The 18,991-nt window shown below is 45.1% G+C and overlaps 1 protein-coding gene across 2 annotated transcripts in view; it reads left to right on the forward strand.

The window, feature by feature from the left end:
- Nucleotides 1–21: 21 nt before the first annotated feature.
- Nucleotides 22–18,991, forward strand: part of MFAP3L (microfibril associated protein 3 like) — a 42,188-nt gene continuing 23,218 nt past the window's right edge. Inside the window, exons 1-2 of one of the 2 annotated variants that reach the window (XM_047855018.1) lie at nt 22–142; nt 466–565. The gene's annotated coding sequence lies outside the window, so the exon portion shown is untranslated. Of the gene's footprint in view, nt 143–465; nt 566–1,016; nt 1,236–18,991 lie in introns of those variants that run through there. The other variant, XM_047855017.1, reaches the window with a different exon arrangement.

The following is an 18,991-nucleotide window of genomic DNA, read 5'->3' on the forward strand; positions in this document are numbered from 1 at the left end:
TGTCAGCAGTCCCTGACCCGGCGGCGGAACATGCCCAGTCTGGCTACAAGAGCCACGGGGAACGTCAGTGTTGAAAATCCACCTCTCCTAGTTTTCGCAGCAGCCGAAGGAGAAGGGGCGGTACTGGAGTAAAAGGATCGAGGTGAGGCGTGGCCAAGGGGGCGGGCCGAAAGGAGCCGGGGAGGAGGAGCCTGGCCCAGCCCCCAGAAATTGTCTCCCCCAAGTCTAAAAAGAAAACGAGGAGGGCGGGGGGCGCTGCCTACGTCGCAGGGTCGTGCCGCCGAAGTTCTGCAGGCGTTACTCACAAATAATTTTAGAATAACATACCTTCTTTAAAAAGCACCATATCGTTCATTAGAGAAAACATAGAAACCTACAAATAATCGAAAATGAGGAACATTTAAAATCCCTGGAACCCCACCTCTCAGAAGCCACCAGTGAACGTCCTGCTGTGTTTTCTTCCAGCTTCTTCAGTGTGGGATTTAGAACTGACAGCAGAGTCACCCGGGGAGACAAGCGAAGGTTTTAATTGCAAAGTGGCTTGACAGGTGGCCTTGGAGACACGGTAAGTTCAGGGGCTGGACGTTGGCTCTCTCCGGTATCCCAGGATGGGATCCTAGGAAACCTGTTCCCGGGTGTCCCTAAACAACAAGGCGACGCGACGCTCAGAAAAGTTGCGCTGGAAGCCCTGGGAGCGCCCTGCCCCCTGACAATTATCAGTCACGCTGCCCAAGCACCACAGCGTCGGAAATAAGTGCCCTCGGCTCCAGCAACACCCATGACGTGCTTGAGCGGGGCCCCGGGGCCGGCGGAGTCCCACCCCGGGAGGATGAGCAAACTGAATGAGGGACTCCGCGCCCTCAGCCGGCCCCACTCCTCTGCGGGCGTGTCCCGTGGCTCCCACAGGTTCGCCCGGCGCCGCCAGCTCCGCCCCGCGCCTGTGGCTGCAGCGAAAACCCGGCGGCTACACCTCGCCTGGCCCCGCGCCTCCGCGCCGCCTGGCGAGCCGCACTGGGCATGCTCGGCACCGGCCGGCTCCGGCTCCTGTAGGTGGGAAGCTCCGCACTCTCGGCCGCCCGCGGCGCAGCCCGCATCGCTGCCAGGCGCTGGCGGAGGCGGCTCGCCCGCAGTCGGTGCTGCCGGGCGTCGGGCGCGGGGCGCGGAGCGGCGACAGCTCGCAGGCTGGCCATGGCGAGAGGCGCACGGCGGCCACCTGAGTGGCGCGGCGGCGTCAGGTTAGCAGGGGCGCCGGGACAGCATGGGGCGACTGGGCGCGGGTGGCAGGGAGCCCCGCACGGGGTGGGCGGCCGGGTCGCTGCGGACGCTGGGGCCGCGGAACTTTCGGGCGCTTAGGCTGGCGAAGCCCAAGGCGTAGGCTGCGCACTGGAGGCGCCGCGAGGTCCCAGAAGCGGGCTCCTGGGGGGTCGCAGGATGCTTCGAGATCCGTGCGGGGCGGGACCCCGGGGGCCGGTGGGTTGGGGACAGCCACCTCTTGGGCTTGTGCCATAATCTTCCTACGGTGAGGAGCGCGGTGTCTACAGTGTGCTGCCGAGGAGCCTCCCAAACCTCCGGGGCCACTGGAACGCCAAGCAGCGGCGGGGGCCTTCGCCAGACTCCAGATCGCTTGGGTCACCGTGCCTCAGTTTCCCCGGGACGGGGGTAGGGTGTACTGTCCCGTGGCCGGGAGGCCGGGAGTTTGGGTTCTGCGCCCAGAGCCGAGAGAGTGCCGCGTCCTGATGCTGCAGGAGTGCGGGAAGCTGTGGGTGCAGCAAGCCGCCGCCTCGCGACTGGAGCTCTCGGAGTTTGTCGCATTTGACTCCATAGCAAGTTGACATCGAATTGCTTCATGGCGTGGAATGGGGAAACGTGCTTCGTTGGTTTAAAAAAAAAAAAAAAAAAGTAATTGCAAAGCCTATTTATTTTAAGCTCGACCATTAACTTGCCTTCGCCTCCAAAAACAACTTGAGCTTGCAAGTTGCAAGATTTATAAAGCAAGCCAGCAAAAAAGGAAGAATGTTTGTAGGTCCATTATCTGCTCACGCTGTAGAAAATAATCTATTATGGTTGAATTGTCCTTGTTTTTAAGGATACTTGGTAGCAGAAAAGTTTGGTTACAGTGGCAGTCTTTATTTTGCGTTATCTTAGCTTATATTAAGAACTTGGAAATCTAGCGTTGGAGAAGCTCAGTGTTTTTTGTAAAGGTTTCTCACTTTTGCTTCTAGATGAAACACATTTTTTTTTTCAGTTGCTACTATGCTGAACATAGTAAGATTGTTCAGGATGAAATGAAAGATGGAAAAAGATTTATATTAGGAAAAGAGAACGTTAGAACGATGCGGTTCTACTGGCATTTTACAGAAAAATGCGGTTTGTAGATCCCACTGGAGTTTCTACTGTTGGTTCTTCCTAAAACAGTTGGTACCATTACCACTCTTTGGATTATTGGATTTAATAGGAGCAAGGTAAACAATTCTTGTTCTAGTGGGAACCAGTTCTACCTCTAAGGCTATATTCTCAAGCCTATTTCCATAAGTACCACTTAGTAGGTTCAGTTGTTTTATTAAGCTTATTATAAAATTTGTTTGCATTCTTGACAGACCTTAATATGCTTTGGAGATGCATTGACTGTTCATTGGTTTGTGAATAGCCTTTAATGTTTGTTTTGGCCTGAGATGGCTCCAGCTCTAATTCCAGATACTCTGAGTGATTTCCCCAGTGGGCTTTATGCTTTTGCCTATACATAAGCAAGATTTAAGAACAGGGAAGGCTTGAAATGTCCAGACAACAACAATAGGAATATGATTAGTATTTCTACCAATTTCCTCCATGTTAGCCAAAGAGTTTGGCTGGTGGTGTTCATTGCTCCTAAATGTACTTCTAAATACATTCATAGAAAAATTTAGAAGTTTGAAAGAAAAAAGCGCAAATATTGAGAATTGTACTTCCCTTTTCTATAAAAATGCATCACATTTAAAGTCTGCCATGAAGTACTGAGTATATGTGCAACTTACCCAGTACACAGGTCGTGTTCTCTGGCTGCATTCCCCAATGGAAGTTGGTCATGTCTCCCCTTAGCCTTGGGCTCTTCTTGACCTAGAGGAAGCAGCAAGGTTTTAGTTTTCCTCTTGGTGAATGTAAGCTCTAATGCAGATCAGTAGGACTCTTCTGGATCCAAACATCTCATTTTTTCAAGGTTAGAAAAAACAATGAAATTTAACAAGAGGCACGTTGAAGCACTGCTTCTGGCTTCAGGGATTCCACCAGAGGATGGAGTCCCCTAAACTAAAATGAACACAGCTGACAGGAGTTAGGTTGAAGAGGGGTCTTATTAACGAAGAAAATGAAGGGTTTTACTAATGAAGAAAAAAATAGGAGGGTAGACTTTGTATTCCAGTCAGGAAACAGGTGATAATTGCTTCTTTTTTGTCCCTGTTGGGTTCTTCCAGCTAAACTGTTAGGCATGTCATTTTTCATTTTATTTCCATGTCTTCAGATTTCTATACTGTACTGTGTTGTTAGTGACATTGGAGATTCACAGCAAACTATTGGCCTTTAAAATAGATATCCCTCTCCCCTCCTCCCCACCCCCCCCCCCCCCAGTTGGTTCAGTCGGTTAGGCATCCGACTTCGGCTCAGGTCATGATCTCACCGTTTGTGGGTTCGAGCCCTGCATCGGGCTCAGTGCTAACAGCTCGGAGCCTGGGGCCTGCTTCGGATTCTGTGTCTCCCTCTCTCTCTGCTCCTCCCCATTCATGCTGTCTCTCAAAAAATAAATAAAACATTCAAAAAAATAGATATCCCCCTATTCGTGTGACCATAATTTATTCAACCTCTCATTTGGCTTGCGATTTAAATAATTGAGGCTATTTCAACTTTGCTTAATTGGAGCTTTTGTTCTTCTTTTTTTTTTAATGCAAGAGCTTCCAGATACTGAAATACCAAATAAATATTGTGGCAAAGTTGCTTTTAACCTCCAACGTAGTACAGTCAGGTTTGTTAGACGAGTGTCATTTTTTTGAAATTCAGAAATCACTCGGATAGCATCACTTCCCTAACCTGACCAAGCACTGGGGGTGCAGCATGCCCTTTTCCAACCATGCCCAGGAAGACACTAAAAATTTAACATTTTGTGATCCATGTCAATTCACATTAAAGTTAGAAATATCCCTAGATGCAAATGGTTTAAGTTTGCTACAGTGCCTCCCTGGAATGGTTAAAGGATTAAGGGGTTTGGTTGATGATGTGATAAGACCCAGTTCAGAGCTGTCAGAACTAGTTTCTAAGCTGTACTCCAAACATATTTCTTGCCTCTGCCTCCACCCAAGGTCTTCACTCATTAAAATATAACATTCATTTTTCTTCCCCACAGCCTTTAATAGGTAGGCCCCGGGGGCTGCAGAAACAAATAAGACTTAGTGACTCAGAATCTAGTCAGAGACACATACTGGAGGACAAATAAACTCTAGTGTGAGGTAAGTGCTTCAGGAAGAGGTATTTGTACATGCGACTGAGGAGACCAGAGAAATGAGCCTCTTGGGTTGGAGGAAGAGAGGCCCCCATGAAAATAGTGACATTTCCACAGGAGCTTAAGGAATTCCTGAGGAATTTGGGTGGAAGTCTTCTAAGCAGACACATAACTCTACAGGCAGAGGGAATACCAGTATGGTAATTAGAATAATGCCCCCCCCCCCCAAGCTGTCCACTCTGGGACCTTGCAGATGTGATTAAGTTGAAGCTTTTGAGATGGAGAGATTATCTGGATTATTCGGGAGGCCCAGTGTAATCACAAGAGTCTGTATGGGTGGAAGAGGAAAGCAGAAGTCAGTGTCAGAGGGATGCCATGTGCAAAAGATTCAACTGGCCATTACTGGCTTTCAAGGTGTGAGGGAACCACAAATCAAGAATTCAGCCACCCTCTAAAAGCTGGCAAAGGCAAGGAAACAGATGCTGTTCTAAGGCTTCCAGAAGGAACCCAGCCCTGCCAACTCTCTGATGAGCCTAGTAGGATCCATCTTGAACTTTTAACCCACATAATTGAAAGGTAATACATTTGTATGTTACAGTCACCAAGTTTATTTATAACTTAGTGTCATAGAAAAGAAGAAGACTTGGTATGATGGAATAATGAACAGAGGCAGGAAAAGGAGAATGTAATTGTCCTTTCGTGGTGAAGTTGATGCCATGCAGGGGAGTTTGGATTTTATCCTATTACATACAGATAAACAATGGGACACCAGCTAAGCATTTTTAAACAGGAACATGCAAGAACAGACTACTGCCAGATTTATCTTCCTAAAAAAGCAATGTATGGCTAAACCCCGAGTTTCATACAGCCATTTAACAAAGGTGTCTAGCCAGAGGTGGTCAGTGACAGATATCGGGAAGTAGCATATTCTGTAATTCACTTCTCTGAATTGACCTACAATGGCATTTGTGTGTGTGTGTGTGTGTGTGTGTGTGTGTGTGTGTGTGTGAAATCATTAGCTTAAGAAACTTTCGTTCAGTCTGTAATGGAAGGTCCTAAAGGTAAAAAGCAGAAGGGCTAAGTCACATTTTAACTACTTTGTTTCCGCCCATTTTCCTCTTAGCAGACGGCTGCTCTGCTGGCTGTGTACCATGCAGACACCAACAGAGGACTAGGAAAGCTCAAGTCTAATGCAGTGAACTTGAGATGATGTACTGTCTCAAGTCACCTGGCCAGCTCTGACCAGTTGCTAGTAGCTTGTGGGGTGTTGTGGGCTTTTGCAGGCTTAGCGGGAAAATGGCCATGTTTGGCCATGTTTCGCAGTGTTTGCCATGGGCTCCATATTGGCCAGGGTATGGATGATAGTATGATCCTAGATGACCGAACTTCTGTGTTAAAAATATAAGAAATTCAGTCATTCCTTCCAAGCATATTTATTTATTCACTCTCTCTTAAGTACAAGGGCTTAATTTCTGTCGTATAAAAACTTCTAGTCTGGTTCAGTTGACATCTCTATGTGTCTAGAAAACCTAAACTGAAGAAATCCACCTTAGTGTTACAAGAGTGGCTCTGAATTCAAACTAAACTATATGTTAGAAAAAAATTGATAAGAGGGGGTGCCTGGGTGGCTCATTTGGTTTGGTGTCCGACTTCGGCTCAGGTCATGATCTCACAGTCTGGGGTTCGGGCCCCACGTCGGGCTCTGTGCTGACAGCTCAGAGCCTGGAACCTGCTTCAGATTTTGTGTCTTCCTCTCTCTCTCTCTCTCTCTCTCTCTCTCTCTCTCTGAGGGTTTGTCTTTCTTTTCTCCAAATTATAACCTTGGTCTTTTCGTCTTGTGGTTTTCTATGTTCTTTCTGGGTGATTTATTTTCCCTCGTGACTGTACCACTGGCCCATACACCAATATCTCCAAATCTGTATCTTCAGAAGTTTCTCTCATCCACTCTAATTAATTCATCAATCCATTCAACAAATACTGATGACCTGAGAGTTTATCTAATTTGGGGACAGATGTGCACAAAAATAATTGCAGAAAAAATATGAAGGTATGGGTAAAGGTCAGTGAAAACAGGGGTGTCCAGGGCTATCTGGGGTGAGTCCTGGAGGGATCTTGAACCAAGACTTGAAAACCAAGTTGGGGTTTGCCAGATGTGCAAGGATATGAAAGTATGGCCAGCTGGAGGCACAGAGGTGCTGTGGGGAATACAAGAAGCTCAGGAAAGGGGAGGGCCAGGGGAAACTCCAGAGGTGCAGTTAAAGAGTGGATAGGAGTCAGATCATGAAGGATCATGTATGTCCTTTCGAGGACATTAGTTTTATACTGCTGACAAACACATCGAATATGTTTTAAGTCAGATCTTTTATAGTCAGCTGATTTCAGCAACAACATAGAATGTGGATCGGAGGCAGGTGAGACTAAAGGCAGGTCAGTGAGGAAGGAGTCTGCTAGGGTGGTGCCTGTCAGAGATGATGAGCACATAAACCTGGGACAAACCAGGGATGTGATAGTCATGTGGGCAGGGAAGGAAAGGAGGCATCTGAAGCAGCTCCCACATGACTGCATTATCTGTGTCAAGTACCGCAGAAGTGTGGGAAGGCATACTGTCTCAAGGGTTCTCCTGCTGAGCACCAGACTTTGCAGGACCAGAGGGACTGACTGCCACTGCGTGTGTTTAACCAGAGAGACCTAAAGCCGCAGAGGAGCAGGAAAGCCCAAACGCAGAGCTGTGTGTGAAGGAAGAAATCAGAATTTCTTTGCAGGGCATGTACTTTGTAAGGGAGGCATCAGAGAAAGAAGAAATTGATTCCCTGATGGTTCATCAGCTTCTGGGCAGAAGGATTTGGGGATGCTAATGAGACTGAAACCAAGTTGACATGTTGACGTGGGGTAGACTTCCCTAATTCTGCATTGGAAGGCAACTGTCTTAGAGGCTGGGCTGAAGTTGACTCTGTAATCCGTGCAAAAGAGGAAGTTTGCTGAGCAGGTGTTTAAATTTAATTCAAGATCTTTCCCTTCCATTGAGGATTTGAGTTGGCTGATGGTACCAGGAAGAGTGGAAGGGAAAGCTGGGTGCTCCTTAAGGAAATAAATGGGTTGGAATAAAGTGCTCCAGAATTACCCATTGATGGGTCCCTTCTGGTTCAGGACTGGAGGGCCCAGACTGGGGATAATTCACATCATTCTCATCAGCTCATTAAAGCAGCCCCTCTCCTAGAGAAGATGGGATGTTCTGTTCCAGCGTCTACACCTTTCTGTACCCTCTTGGAACTAGCAAGAGCTCTATAATATTTGTGAGAGTGGGAACCATCTGAAGTTGACCAGTTAATTCCTTTCTTCTCAGTGGCCAAGCTCCCCCGTAAAGAAGTAAGTAGATGTATAGGGACTATGTTTTCTTAAAGATGCAAAACCCACTTTCCCTGGTCCTCAGCGTGGGGATGTATTTGCCTAAAGACTGCATTAGTGTTTGGCTCTCAGTTTCACCCAGGACTTCCTTCTGGGTCTTCACACCCCAGGATGGCCATGGGAGGGATCAAACATCTGGTAAACATGGAGCTTTCTTGCTTCTCAGCTGCTATTGTTAACTTCACTTAGTCGATTTCTGCCTCCCTACCAAAGCCAGGTGCTGGGCTGTACTGCTGCTACTAATCATGCCTGTACTTCTGTTCTTGCCCTCTCCCCACCCACCTTTTTGCCATGCCCGATATCAGTCCCAGGTCAGAGGGAAGTTTTTTTTTTTTTTCCTTCAAGGTTTGAACAACCCTAGATTACTTTCTTTTGTTAGACCTCCCAAAGATAACCTAGTTTTCTCCATCTTAAAACACTTTTGAGGACCTTGAAGTTAATTGCCAGAAAACATTTGAGTATTACCAATACTTTACTGAGGGCAGAACATTACTCCTTGTGCAACTGAACCCTGGACCTATAGTGTATTTTTGCTTCCTTCCTGCCCTCCCAGGGCAGCTCATCCCTGTCTCCATGCTCTGGCTGTCTCCTCTTCTTTCACTTGTGTTTAGATTTACTTTGTAAGTAATGGATCAACTGTCCCAGAGCCCTCATTATCATTTTTCCTAATCAGACCTAAAGGCCCCTTTTTAATATAATTTCTGGAGGAGCACCCTAATATCCGAGTTCTCGAGATGGGGATGCACATCAGATCCTCCATTGCATGAGCCTTGTGAAAACATACTATAGCATTGATTATTGTTTTTAATTGGCATGCCATGTTTATTTCCATTGCTGTTTGTCTAAACTAAGCCATAACTCCTGCTGAGAAAACTGTCCTGTCTCCTTTTTTCATCCTGCAGGATTTGACCAACCCCAGGGAACATTCTGTGACCTTTCCAGCTGCCCCTCCTCTGAATTTCTGTGGTATTTACCCAGTTTAGTGCTTAATTATATATTGCTTTGTATGCAAGAATCACCAAGATTCTGAGCACCATTAGGGTAAAGAACTGGCCTTTAAATAAATTTTTTTAAATCCCCACAGCAGTTGGTACTAAACTGATAATAGTGGCCTCATAAATACTTTGAGTTCAGCTTATTGATATAACCGGCCCCTAATTTTTTATCACTTAGATGGATCTGACTGCAGAGGTGAGAAATCATTAAGGACATCTGGCAAGTGTGCTCAGGGCCTCTTTCCGTCAAAGCTGAGAGAATGGCAAAGCTTTCTTCAGAAGTCCCGTGTGGCAGTCAATGAATCCGTATTTTCAACTTTCTTCTGTTTTTTTTGTTTGGGGGCGGGGGGGGGGGGTGTGGTTGGTTTGTGTGTTTGTTTAGTTAAGGTAATTTTCCATATTGTCACACTGAAAAACACTTAACTTTGAAGGAGAAAGATTGATCTTAGGATATGCACTAAACTCAACTAGAAGATTATTCAAATTCAACCAGATTTTGAAAGATACTGCTCTTACGTCCAGACTTTTTAAATAATAATTTTTAAAACAATTATCAATATTTTGAAAGTATTCATTTTGAACAACCATGATGACCGTTTGGGCACTTATGGCATTTAGACAGTTTGGCCAAGCTGTGGTATTCACTCCTGATAGATGCGCATGGGTTACCAGGGCCCTGGAGTGAGAGAAGATGAGGTCCTGTGAGGGGCTTCCACTCGTGGGCTCTGCCCTTGCACTGTCAGTATGGGGCTGCCCATGTCCTGGGGCTGTGGGAGACTCCGATGGGATACCTTCTGTGGGACTGTTTCATGAACCATGAATGCTAGATGAGCATAAAGGACATTGTTGCTGCGCTCTTAATAACAAATCAAATCGAGTTTGAATTACAGGATCTCTCCCGATCTGTTTTTCACTAAGATCCAGTTCTTAGTGTCTATGAAACACACTTGGCATACGTGATTCAGAGAAATAATTCATTATGCAATTCCACTTTGTGTTAATAAGCTGGTAAAGGAGGAAGGAGGAAAAGCTTTTTTAACCACCTTCTTCAGTTATTGAGCATATTTTTTCAAATAGATGAAATTTTACTCTGCTGAAAGAAGAAACCCCGGGTAATCCAGTTCCTACACTGTGAATTTGAATGGACTTAATCAAACAAATGGAGAGATAAGAAGTGAGGGATGGTTTCGACATTTTGAGGTATAAATTAAGTAGGCGTTTGCTTTTCATCTCCACAATAAAAAGAATGTGTATTTCAGGCATAGAAAATAGTCCCCAGAGGGGCACCAGGGTGGCTCAGTCGTTTAAGCCATGACTTCAGCTCAGGTCATGATCTCAGGGTTCATGGGTTCGAGCCCCACATGGGGCTCTGAGCTGTCAGCTGAGCCTGGAGCCTGCTTCAGATTCTGTGTCTCCCTCTGTCTCTGTCCCTCCTCTGTCCACGTTCACTCTCTCTCTCTCTTTCTTTCTCAAAAATAAACATTAAAAAATTAAAAAAAAAAAAACAGTCTCCAGATACATTACTCATGTCAGACAGTGACTCCAAGTCCTCTGACAGACCAGATTCCCTCAGCCTCTGCTCATAGGCTGTGTTTGGAGCAGCTCAGCCTCTCAGGGCTCTGTGTAAGGAAGGATGTGTTTCTGAAGACTGACCGACCTTTAGAGAAATATTGGTTTATATTTTAAAGTCAGTTTCATGGTGAGGAATAGACGTAGTTACCCACAATTTCTAAGAATGGGTAGAGGGGTGCCTGGCTGGCTCAGTTGGTTTAAGCATCTGACTCTTAAGTTTTGTTTTGTTTTTTTTAATGTTTATTTATTCTTGAGAGAGAGAGAGCATGAGCGAGGGAAGGGCAGAGCAAGAGAGGGACACAGAATCTGAAGCAGGCCCTAGGCTCTGAGCTGTCAGCCCAGAGCCCAATGCGGGGCTAGAACTCACAGCCTGTGAGATCATGACCTGAGCTGAAGTCGGATGCTTAACCAACTGAGCCACCCAGGCGCCCCGCGTCTGACTCTTGATAGTGACTCAGGTCATGATCTCATGGTTCATGAGTTTGAGTCCCACGGTGGGTTCTGTGCTGATGGCATGGAGCCTGCTTGGGATTCTCTCTCTCTCTCTCTCTCTCTCTCTCTCTCTCTCTCTCTCTCACTCTCCGACCCTCCCCTGCTCGTGCTCTCTCTCTGTCTCTGTCAAAGTAAAATAAACTTAAAAAAAAAAAAAAAAGAAATGGGTGGAATTTGCAGGAAATGCAGGGCAAATGTAGATGCCCAGTAAGTTAGTAATATGTCTAAATGAGAGGGCACATAACTAGTATAAATTAACTCAGCAGATCTCTAAGCCCTTGCCAAGAGCAAAGCATGTTTTCAGACACAGTGGTGCGACAGTGAACAGTGTTAACCACAGAAGCCTGTCCAACCAGGAGCTCATATCTTAGTAGGAGCAGACACGTGCATACATACAGGGTAGTTAATGGTTTGAAGAAAAAGGTAGGGTAAAGGTGACAAGGAGTGATGGGGGTAGGGGCAGAGCACACTAATTTTTCTAAGATGACCAAGGAGGGCCTTGCTGATGAGGTGGCACTTGAGAAAGAAAATGTATGGAGTGCACGTTGCAGGCATCCTAGGGACTTGTTTCAGACAGAAGGAACAGTAAGGGCAAGGGTTCCGTATACCTGGCACGTTCCAAGATTAGCAGGGCCCCGTGTGGCTGGCAGGGAGTGAGAGAGGGGTGGAGAGGTCAGAAATGAAGATTGCAAGGCTGCTAGGAGTCCAATATTGTAGAGGCTCTGGGAAGGCCTTCTCTGGCTATTACTTGAATGAAGAACCCTTGGAAATGTACATGGTAATAACTTAAAAAGTGTTTATGTTTCACTCTAATTTTTTTTGAAGCTTCCCCACGCACAGATTGTTAGTAGTCATTTAAAAAGTGGCGGTGGCAGGGTGGCGGGGGTGGGGGGGAAATGAATGCCTGGTTTCTAGGGCAGTCAATATATATTTGAGCACAATCACATTTTGTTGTGGTGGAATTTTCATGATAAAGATTATATCCCCAAATTGCAAGAGCACATAGAAGACCTTTCTATAGTGAATTATCAAGTGAAATGAAGATTTCAAGGCCCTAGATGGGCACTCTGGTCTACCTCAACCAGCCCTCTCCAAGTGGTATAGCCCTACAGGAGTCTGAGCTGATTCTCAGCAGTGTGGGAAGGGTGTGGCTGGAAGACTCAAAGGCCCTGGGAGCTTGAGTCTGTTTCTTTTTCATTATATTGCTTAGGATGTGAGAAACACTCAAGAAGTCACATTCCCTACGGAGAACAAGTTACCGTGTGATATATGACACACAAGCTGGTATCTGAGCCGTCACCAAGTCACAAATGGCATGGCAATCACAATTCTTTGCCCTGATTGAATTCTCTGTGGTGGGATCTTCATCGAACACAAACATTCCTTGCTCTTTCCCTCTTGTCTCCACCGCTCATCATTCCATCTCTTGGCCAGCCCCAGTCCCACTCCCGGTTGTCATGGTCATAGACTGGTAGACAGGAAGGGACCTAAGAGGCAGGTCAGAAGCTCAGAGGGATCAGCTGACTCCCAGAGGTCATCTAATGGCAAATCTGAGGAAAGGAGTTTGTGGGTTTTAATCAGTCCTAAAGTGCTTAACTGGTGCGTGCTTCACACCTCACCCCAAAGTTTCCGTTCTCAACCTTAACCACAGGGCCCATCCCATTTCTTATCCTAGGAACCTAATTCCACCCCTTTGCTCAGTATGGGCAAAGTTATGATCTCAGTTCTCTGGCTACCAGGAGACCAATGGGAAGAGGCTATCACTTGGACACTGGATGTATTCCTATTAGACATCACTCTGTGTCTTAGTTGGGTCCTATTAATGCTATCCTTCACACTCATAGTAAGTGAAATAGCTTTATCATTGGCTGTCCAAGCACAACGTCATCAACCACGCTTTGTAATATCATGTCTATGGAAAACTGCCCACAAGTGCATTACATTTGGCCAGGTGGGAAGCTGTCTCTGTACCGTCAAGTGGGAAACTGAGAAAGGTGCTTTCACTATCAAGGCCTTAAGAGTTTACAAAGTATACCAGAATCCACAAGAAAATGTAATTGTTTGCAATTGCCTCTAAGTGTATATCCTATTTAGGAAAGCCCGGTAAGAAGATTGCCTCCTGATTGATGCAACAGCGTGCTGTGCAGGCTGCCTGGGGACATGTGTCTGCTGCCTCTGTTCAGGTGGAGTGCTGGCCAGCCTGGATCTGCAGGCAGGCGGCGAGGGGTCAGCACCTTGATAAAGTATCTCCCTGGTACCATGGATCCCCTGGTCAGTTTGCCAGGCCAGAGAAGCGTTCGCACTCATCGATGTGTCCGGGCTACCAGATGCCCTGCCTGGCTTCTCTCTAGCTTAATATACTAATATATCAGGAAGTTCTGAGGAAATGGGCTTGAGATGAAATGAAAACAAGAATTGAAAGTTGGCAGAAATAGTGCTATAGATTAGCAGTGACATAAATTAATTGTTCTAGAAAGAAAATAGGAATCTCTGTATATACACACTCCAAGTGAGTAGGGAAAATATTTTGAAAGGATACATTTTTTTTTAATTTTTTTTTTCAACGTTTATTTATTTTTGGGACAGAGAGAGACAGAGCATGAACGGGGGAGGGGCAGAGAGAGAGGGAGACACAGAATCGGAAACAGGCTCCAGGCTCTGAGCCATCAGCCCAGAGCCTGACGTGGGGCTCGAACTCACGGACCGTGAGATCGTGACCTGGCTGAAGTCGGACGCTTAACCGACTGCACCACCCAGGCGCCCCATGAAAGGATACATTTTTTTAAAGGGAGAAGATACTGGAAAAAGTAGTGACAGGGACAGGAAGAAAAAGACAGAAACAGGTACTTCTGAACCAGCTTTGGGCTTTATATGTGTATAAAATCTGATAATGAGTGTGTCAGAGGTTGAAAAAAACAATGCCAAGACAGTGCCTTAAACCTTTCATCGGTGTTGTAACGTGTTTTTGGTATTGGGCTGGTAGCACAAAGGCACCATCCACCAGTGCATCTGTCCTATTTGTACTCATCTCCCAGGTTGGGTTTATTTCCTGGACCATCAGATTTTGGAGGAAATATCTCTCTGATCAACTAAGGATTTGCATTCATTGGGCCCAAAACTGTTTTAGCCTATTCACTTAGAATGAGAATTTGAAGAAACTAAATATTCACTGAAGCATCAGTAAACTCTTCCAAAAGATATACTGTGATTAGAATAGCGCTCAATGCAGGTCTCGACCACTGGGACAAGTCAAGCAGTGCCTTTTTGGAACCAAGAGACTGTGAGGTCATTCAGGCCCATTCTGGGCATGAGCTTTTTATCCTGGTTCTGAGCCACTCAATCGTGTGACCCTGGGTAGTCGCTCATCCTTTCTGGGCCTCCCTCATCTTGCATAAAGGAAAACCTTTATAAAAAGACATCTAAGTTTTTCCAGCTCTAATATTCCAGTGATGTGAACAAATATGTATGATAGACCCGTTTCTATCTTGCCTAATCGTATCTGTGTAGGAAAACCTTTACTGTAGTTCTCTCCCTCGTCCTCTTTTTTTAAACATTATATTTCCGAGAACTTTATTTTATATCAGCCTTGCTTTTAATCAGAAAAACATACACGTAGGAAAATTGTGATGAAGATCCAAGAGTGGTTTCTTAATGTTGCACACCACCAAAAATAAAGCGTTACAAAGATGGCATCTCTCGGCATAGAGTTCATTTTCAGGTTTGGAAAACTGTGATTTAAAACAGATCAGTTTTTGAAAAGTATGTGCCTTTGGTGTATAGAAAAAATAACAAAGCATAAAATCCTGTAGAGGCCTTATCATTAGTGCAGTTGATAAGACAGGATTGAGACCTTTTTGTTCTAGCTCCTTCTGAATTGTTCCAGTGAGCTTAAAGAGCTCATCCGGTGGCCATTCACAGCGGTCCAGCAAGTCAGGGTATATATCTTGTTCTACTCAGTAGAACTACTCAGTAAGTAGCTGTAAATTATCCTAATGCCATGCAGTTAATAGACAAAGGGTGTGCCAAGAATGCCATGAAGCCTCTTGTCTCTTTTTCCTTCCAGGGGCCAGCTGCTTTCATGAAACAGCCTTACTTCTTCCCATGATATGCAGCCGTGTAGCTCTCAGTTTGTGACAGTTCGTAAATTTAAGTGTCACTGCTGTCACTTGCCTTCACAGACCTTCCATCAGCCAGGACTTGCAAGGCCAGGAGAGAGAGAAGGCAGGAGGAGAGGTTAGTGGAACAGGCAAGGGCCACCACGGGCTCCACTCAGCCACACGGCCAGCAGACAGGCCTTCATCCAAGTGTAAAAGCGACCGGGCATTGCAGCCCCAGGGAGTTGTTGGTTGAAATTCCTAACTCGTGTGTTCATGTGGATTCCACACGCAGTGCCAGGCACTGGTTCTTAGCAAACGAAACACTCCTTTCTTCAGAGAGCTGTTGGTGTGACCATAGGCACTGTTACTCCACAGGGCTGGGGGTTACTTTCACCTGCTGTGTAGTCAGGCAGTCATTCAGTCCCGTACTTTCTAATTCCTGTACTTCCTTTGGATCTGCCCACGTCTTTCCTTCCCCACTGCTTTTAGTCCATGGCCCTATTCTTTCTGTCCTTCCTGGATATTATAGTAGGCCCCTAGCCACCTCTCCATCATCAGCCACACTCTGAGCAAAGTGATCTTTCTAAACACAGAACTGGCCATGTCACTTCCCCCTTCCAAAACCTGTGAGTGCACCCCATCCGTGGTATTATATACCGTTCCCTTCATTATTTGGACCAGCCGACCTTCCCCCTGCTGCATACCACCAAGTGGTACCTAATTCCTTGTATTTCCCCAGTTGTGTCAGGTTCTCTCCGTTCAGCATTTCCTTGAATATGCTTTTCCTCCTTTTTGGGTCAGCTTCTCTCCTTGGCCTACTTAGTGAATTCTTCTGTTATTAAACTAAAGGGCCACTTCTTATAGATTATTCTTCCTGGCCCTTCCAGACCACTTGGGTCTCCTCTCTTGTACCCCAGCAGATCTTTGGCCTCTCTCCGATGGGGCAATTATCACATTGTCTTTAACTGTTGCCAATTTCTCTCTTCCCCCACTAGATTTGTGGATGACAGGGGGTAAGGACTGTGTCTTAACTTTGTATTCCTCATCCCTAGCAGTGTGCCTGGCACAGAAAAATTTCTCCATTAATGTGTATTGATTTGGATTGAACTGACCTGTCTGGGTGCTTCTAAAAGTAACCCAAAGACAGTGTTCTTACATACTTTCATGTAATGATCACATTTGCCACCTGAGTCAGGAATTATCTTTGTGTTATTAGAGGCATCAAGGATCTCTACACAAATAGATTTTAGACCATTCATAAGGAAGAAACAAAGACAGTATGAATCTTTTTGCAATATGACTGGATGGACATTGAGATAAAACGTAGTGGATTTAGCACTTAAATGATTTGATCCTGGACAGTAGTAATTGCTACAGGAACATTCTTTTTCTACAAATGGTTTGGACTTTCTGACTTTGGATTCTCATAGTCCATACTCAGACACCACCTTAACTACCTAAAAACTCAGTATATGTTGATCTTTAAAAAAGTTAGGGGAGTCCAAAATTGGGCCATAACCAAAATGGCCTCAGTTGGCTACCAGTTTTAAAAAGTTATTGTTTATGATGTAATGAGTATATTAGTGTCCCTCTTCATTTCACATGAAGTTGGGATTTCTTCTTGCTTCATGAGTAGAAACCTGTCAAGAGTGTGCTTTAAACTAAAAGGCACCCTTCGTGCCTATGGCCTCATTTGTGTACAAATGAAAAAAGTGATAACTCTCAGTAGATGTTGTTACAAAATCCAGTTATGTAACTATAAAATTACTCATCGTAGTTGATGAGGAAATGCCAGCGTGAACAGTGCCAAGAAAAAACAATAATGTATATTCATTTAGTCCAAAACACCCTTAAACAAGGGGCCCTTTTCCTCCCAACTCCAGAAATACATGGTCAATAGTCATGTTTTATTATAGGTGAAGAAACAAAAATAAGATCCAACAAAGCATTTTATTACACGTTTTTAAGATGAAGTACAATCGGGAAGTAGGGAAGAGGTTGAATTAAAAAAGGACATTAGATGTTTGCTAAATATTTTCTCTTTTGTTTTATTTATAGAACATAAGTGTTCTATGAAAGTTTTCCCAAAGGCCATGAGCAAACACATGAAGCTTAACAATTTGTCCATTGTAGCTTTTGTTAAACCCTGGTTTTGGACTCTGTGGCCTTTGTTCTTGTATTTTGAAGGACTGACTGCATTTTAAGCTGCTGGATTATAGTACTCGTGGTTTATTCTTTGGTGGCTAAAATGTCTCTCACAATGTTATAGTGTTATTAACTGAACTTTTCGCCATGCTGTCTGTAAAATCCAACAAGCTACACAGAGTACATTTGTAGAATATTTCTCCAGTGCCCAAAGTGACATGATGTCTTTATGTTCTTCTGGTAACACATTGTGAGTTTACTCTGAAACAGTTGCCATTGAATTTCAAGAAAGTGTGGCTTCATGCAGCACATGTGTGCACATTACTGTGGGTGCCCAGTATTAAGGATACTTTACAGAGCTATATGCCAGAGTTTCTGCCATGAAAGAGCTCTCCTTGCAATTGAAAAGAAGTTTCCTCAACACAGAACTAAAAAATGCAAGATCATATGCCAAGGAGGAGTGTTAAAAGTTTGGTACAAGCTGCAGGTGCAGTGGAAGATTAGAACTGGGAAGGCTGTGAGAGCCATGGAGGCTTGTAGGAAGGGGGAAGGTGGGATTTGGAATGCATGCTGGGCAGGCTATCAACAAACATCTCCTCCAAGCCTCCTCACCCAGATCAGCCTTCTACCTCCTCTGCCTACCCACCCCTAAGCTCACTGCACCTGGAGAACATACTGAAATCAGCTGGATCTCTCTCCCTCGTAGATTTAAGTGGACATGGCCTATGGCTTATTGAGCTTTGTAGCACTCTCACACCCTACCCCCTGTCCCAGACCCCTAGCAGTGTGCCCAGCTATAAATACTCAAGTAAATACCTAAAAAATACTTAAAAAAAAAAAAAAAATGACCTGAAAGGGCATGGTATGAGATCTGGTGAATTCCTACTAAAACCTTTTAAATCATTAACGTTGATGAGTTAAACACTCTGTTTTCAAAAATAAATGTTCACAGAGAGTTTTAGAGCAAAAATGCACTGACACAAACAACCTACAAATTACACATTGTACTTTCTGTGCCTTGGTAACTTTTCAAAGTGGGAAAGGATGGGAGTGGATGGGGGAGGGAGGAATGAGTTTGTTAACTGAAATCCCTGCAATAGAAGCAAGACCTCTGCCCCCCACCCTACCCCCACTCCATGCCTGCCAGGGTCTCTGAGGGAACTAGTTAAGCTCTGGAACAGTTACTGTGTTTCTAGCCCAAAGTGCCCACAGACATTATTAAAATATAGAAGAGGAGACTGTTCCATCCTGTTCATTCTTGCTGGCACAATGTGTGTGAAAGTAGAAAACCACAGCAGCCAGCCTTTGTTTGAAAACTGTTCTCAAGTTCTGTATTTACATTTTTTTTAATCTTTTTTTTTTTTTTTTTTTTTTTTTGAGAGAGAGAGCAAGTGGGAGAGGGAGACACAGAACCCAAAGCAGGCTCCAGGCTCTGAGCTGTCAGCACAAGGCCTGACATGGGGCTCAAACTCACAAACTGTGAGATCATGACCCCAGTTGAAGTCGGAGGAGGCTTAACCCACTGAGCCACCCCGGCACCCCTCGGGTTCTGCATTTTAAACCTTAGTGTGATCCTCCACTTGTTGCCTTCTTCCTATTTGTGGGGGAAAAAAATGTTACAGTATATTTACTACACACACTTATTAGAAACTACTTCATACTTTGTCTTGCCTCTCATTTTCCCCTAAGCTATTTAGTCAGGCATCTGCTCTGGCGTAGACATCAGGGGGTCAGAGAGGAGTGACTCCAGACGCTGTCCTCAAGATGCTCAGTGCAGTGTCTGCCCAGAGGGACAGCTCATGTATTTTCAGACTCAAGTC

Source organism: Prionailurus viverrinus, chromosome B1 (genome assembly GCF_022837055.1).
Source record: "Prionailurus viverrinus isolate Anna chromosome B1, UM_Priviv_1.0, whole genome shotgun sequence".
Lineage (NCBI taxonomy): Eukaryota > Metazoa > Chordata > Mammalia > Carnivora > Felidae > Prionailurus > Prionailurus viverrinus.